We start from the raw sequence: 5,018 nt of genomic DNA, 5'->3' as shown, positions 1-5,018 counted from the left end.
CCTCTCTTCTCAGCATCTTGTTTCAGGTTTGTATTGTGTTTTTATGAATTATTGTAGAATTTAAAGGTATATTGAATTTGAATATTGATTTGTGGTTTTAGGTTTTAGGTTTTGTAGGAGTGATATACTAATATATTACTTTTTTGTATAATTATGTTTGTGTTTGAATGTTGAATAATGTTCATGTTCTATTCTTGCATTGCATATTGAATATTGAATGTTGAAAGTTTCATGTTATGTTCTTGCAGTGGATTGAATATTGAATTTTAATACTGAATATTGAATGTTTCAATTCATATTCTGTTTCATTTGTGGTTTTATGTTTCATGTTTTTTTCTTGTATAATGTTTCATATTGAATATTACATAATTGTTGGTTATTTAACTGAATCAGGATGAAGAATTTTTTCCCAGTAGTGCTTAAAGACAAAGCTAGTAGTAGTGAGATTAACAAAGTCACTGACTTTGAATTATTGGAAACAAATCCTTCTCGCAGACTTGCAATTTCAAGCTACTATCCTGACCTTAAAGATGATATAAGAAAAGCTTATTTGAAAAACAAATGCATAGATTTGGTAAGCATTGGTTTGGTTTACATAATTGGCTTGAGTATAGTGAATCATCTGATAGTGGATATTGTTTGCCATGTTTTTTTATTTAAAAATGTATCTAAATATGGTAGGAATCACTTTGTGGGGGATGGTTTTAAAGATTGGAAAAACCCACAAAGACTGTCGTCGCATGTTATTGATCCTTATAGTTCCCATCTTGATTGTGTGCCAATGAGTCAAAATCTCATGAACCTAAAACAAAGTATCAGGGCTATATTTGCTAAGCAAAACAAGACAACAAATGTCAACTATAGAGTCCGTGTGAACACATCCGTTATAGCTACTAAGTTTCTTTTGCGATGTGGATTTCCATTTAAAGGAAGTAGTGAGTCTCGCGACTCTTTATTTAAGGGACCATTTCTTGAGATGTTAGATACTTTAAAGGAAAGTAATAAAATCTTAGCTAATGTATTGAATTATGCTCCTGCAAATAATTTAATGACTTGTCCTCAGATTCAAAAGGTTCTTGATGCGACTTGCGCTTGTGAAATAACTTATAATATTGTTTGTGACATTAGAGATGATGTGTATTGTGTTTTGATTGATGAATCCAATGATTGTGCTGGTAAAGAACAAATGGCAGTTGTGATTCGTTATGTTGATATTGAAGGTTTAGTCTATGAAAGATTTCTTGGCATTGCACATGTTATAGAAACAAATGCTAAGTCACTTAAAAAGGCACTTGAACAGCTGTTGTCGATTAATGGCTTGAGTATGTCTAGCATTAGGGAACAAGGATACGATAGAGCAAGCAATATGCGAGGTCGGTTTTGCGGGTTGAGGACTTTAATTCTAAATGATAATTCATCTGCTTACTATGTGCATTGTTTCGATCATCAACTTCAATTGGCCCTTGTTTCTTGTGTTAAGACTCGTATATATGTTAGTGGTTTTTTTGGTAAGGTTAATATAATTGTTAATTTCATTCGATCATCTAAAAAAAGACAAGAATTACTTCGTGGCAAACAAAAAAAAATCATAATCCTAACTTGATTGAGGAGGGTGAGATAGAGACTGGTAGCGGAAAGAATCAAGAATTGTCTGTTGCTCGAGCCGATGATCTCGTTGCGGTTCTCACTTTAGGACTCTCTGGTTTTATGACTTTGTATAGTTCCATTGTTGGGGTACTTGAAGAAGTACAAAATGATACATCATTTGATAGACATGGTGAAACAATATTTTTGTTGGATGTGTTTCAATCGTTTGATTTTATCTTCATGTTACATCTAATGGTTGAGATTTTAGGGATTACAAACAGTTTGAATGTAGGTTTACAAAGACATGATGAAGATATTTTGAATGTTTTGTCACTTGTCAAAGATAGCAAAGATGAATTACAAGAATTGAGGAATGATGGTTGGGAAAAACTTTTGTCTAAGGTTGTTGGAATTTGTAATAAGATTGATATCGATGCTACATATGTGCAACATAAGAAAGCTACGAAACAAGATTTAAGTGTCTCTAATTTGCATCATTATAAGCATGATTGTTTGTCTAGTGTTGTAGATTTGCAATTGCAGGAGCTCATTGCTAAATTTGATGAAGAGAATACTGAACTTTTACAATGTGTTGCATGCTTGAGTCCAGCTTCAAAATTTGCAGCTTTTGATGTGGACAAATTATTGAGGATGGTTGAGCTTTATCCAAATGATTTTAAGGACGTGTCGGAAATGGTGGTGCGCTTTCAACTTCAAAATTATGTTAGAAATGTTCGATGTGATCCTAATTTTGCAAAGTTGAAAGGACTTTCAGACCTTTGTGCAACGCTTATGAAAACAAACAAGTACACTACCTTTAATGTGGTGTAAAAGCTTGTGAAGTTAGCCTTGATTTTTCCAGTGACAACTGCAAGTGTTGAACGTGTTTTCTCAGCTATGAAATATGTGAAGAGTCAGCTAAGTAACAAGATGGGTGATCAGTGGTTAAATGATCGTCTTGTAACATATGTAGAAAGAGATGTTCTTAAAACAATTAGTAATGATGTAATTTAGCTCATTTTCAACAAATGGATAGTAGAGTATTTTCTTTGTAATATTGGTTGCTACAACTATTTTTAGTTTAACTTCTTGTTTAATTTACTACTATTTAGTTAGTTGACAAACAAAATTTACCCCCATTAATATTGTCTGTTCATATCTATCCCTGATCACGATTACCAACATATTATACACCCATCAATCATTGATTCATTCTTATTTCATCATGATGAATATAAAGTCATTTGCCAATTATCAAATCATAATTCCTCATTTCACCAAAGTTCGTCTATTCCCCCTTAAATTTCAAATCAACACAAACTACCATAAAGCCTGCCACATTACCTCATTTTATTTGTAAAATCTTCGCATGATTGTTAAATTAAAGTCCATACCCTTAAGAACAAGTTTGAGAATATTTGGAGGGAAGAAAAATTCATTTTTAAGGTTATGGTCTGACAAAATCGTAGCACAATTTTCTCAAATCGTAGCACAATTTTTGTCGAACCAAAAACACCCAAAATTTGGTCAAAATCGTGTACAATTTCTCAAATCGTAGCACGATTTTGGCCTGACAGACAACATCAGATTTTCAGTTTTAAAACAAGGTTTTTTTTTTCTTTCCAAATAATCACTTATAAGCCACTTGAATCAATTACAACACACCCAAATCAATCCAAAACGTTACACATGAGCATAACAATTTTAATAAACACTTTCACCACTTCAAATCATCAATTACACATCCAAAATCATGATTCTTCAACCATTTTCTCAAAACCCAAAAACACCAGATAATCACTTTTAAACTATGAACTTATCATTTAAACTTCATATAAACAGCACCCACCCATACCCAATCATTTATCAAGAACATTCATCATGAATTGAACAACATGCAACAACAACATCATGATTTTCACACAATTAAGCAAAATTATCAAAAACAACTTATTCAACATCAACAACCACATCTTAAGCAAATAAACAACTCAATTCTACAAAGTTCATCATACCCATAATTTACACTTAATTATAAGCACGAATTTCATCTCATATAATCATCAATTTCACAAATCAATCAAAATAAACATGAACCAAAAGATAAAAATATGATTATAACTTATTATGAAAGAACAAACCTATCCCTCTTACCTCAATTTTTCTTAAGCTTAACTGCTGCCGATTTGCTGAACGGTAGTTAACTACCGCTAAGGTCTTTTTAGGAATTTCCATGTGTTATTAATTAGGAAGTTTTGTATGTTAGAAAAGCAATTTTCATTGTTTTAAGAACATCTCTTTCTATATATGTTACAAGACAATATTTTAACCAATGATAACTCATCTTGTAACTTAACTGACTATTCACATATTTCATAGCTGAGAAAACATGTTCAACACTTGCAGTTGCCACTGGCAAAATCAAAGCTAACTTCACAAGCTTGTACACCACATTAAAGGTATTGCACTTGTTTGTTTTCACAAGTGTTGCACAAAGGTCTGAAAGTCCTTTCAACTTTGCAAAATTGGGATCACCTCGAACATTTCTAGCATAATTTTGAAGTTGAAAGCGCACCACCATTTCCGACACATCCTTAAAATCATTTGGATAAAGCTCAACCATCCTCAATAATTTGTCCACATCAAAAGTTGCAAATTTTGAAGCTGGACTCAAGCATGCAACACATTATAAAAGTTCAGTATTCTCTTCATCAAATTAAGCATTGAGCTCCTGCAATTGCAAATCTACTGCACTAAACAAACAACCATGCTTATAATGATGCAAATTAGAGATACTTGAATCTTGTTTCCTAGCTTTCTTCCGTTGCACATATGTAGCATCCATATCAGGCACATCAATATCAATCTTATTACAAATTCCAGCAACCTTAGACAAAAGTTTTTCCCAACCATCATTCCTCAATTCTTGTAATTCATCTTTGCTATCTTTGACAAGTGACAAAGCTTTCAAAAGATCTTGAACATGTTTTTGTAAAGCTACATAAAAAAGCATAAAAAAGTTAAGGTCCTGTTAACCGGTGCCCCCGGGGCACTGGTTAAGGAATCCAAAAAAGGAAAATTTGAATTAAAAGTAACACTTTTTTTACTTTTTGGAAATTGATTACACAATTTCCAATACAAAAGTTACTATATTTGTTTCCTTAACCAATGCCCCGGGGGCATTGTTTAACATTTTCCAAAAAGTTATATATCAAGTTATCAATCTTATGATGATCAAGTGAGATAAATTTTATATATATCATACACAAACTTTTTTTTATTATTAATGTTTTATTGATCATACCAGACTTGAGATTTCTGGATGGTGGTGTATAATGTTTCTTGAGTGTAAGGTCTTTGTGAGTAGACTTCTTGTCTAATAAAAGGGGATGTACATGCGAAGAAACTTCAACGCTTAAGTCGGTAAGCAT

The 5,018-nt window shown here is 32.3% G+C and overlaps 2 pseudogenes; one reads left to right on the top strand and one right to left on the bottom strand.

Moving 5' to 3' along the window:
* The first annotated feature begins 394 nt into the window (after positions 1-394).
* LOC146922262 (uncharacterized) lies at positions 395-2,642 on the top strand (annotated as a pseudogene).
* A 1,190-nt stretch (positions 2,643-3,832) lies between these two features.
* On the bottom strand, positions 3,833-5,018 carry LOC146922261 (uncharacterized; annotated as a pseudogene).

This window comes from Medicago sativa, chromosome 5, assembly GCF_051527215.1.
Source record: "Medicago sativa cultivar Bolivia chromosome 5, Bolivia_mono, whole genome shotgun sequence".
NCBI classification, from domain to species: Eukaryota; Viridiplantae; Streptophyta; class Magnoliopsida; order Fabales; family Fabaceae; genus Medicago; species Medicago sativa.
This window is presented reverse-complemented; position numbering and strand designations above follow the sequence as displayed.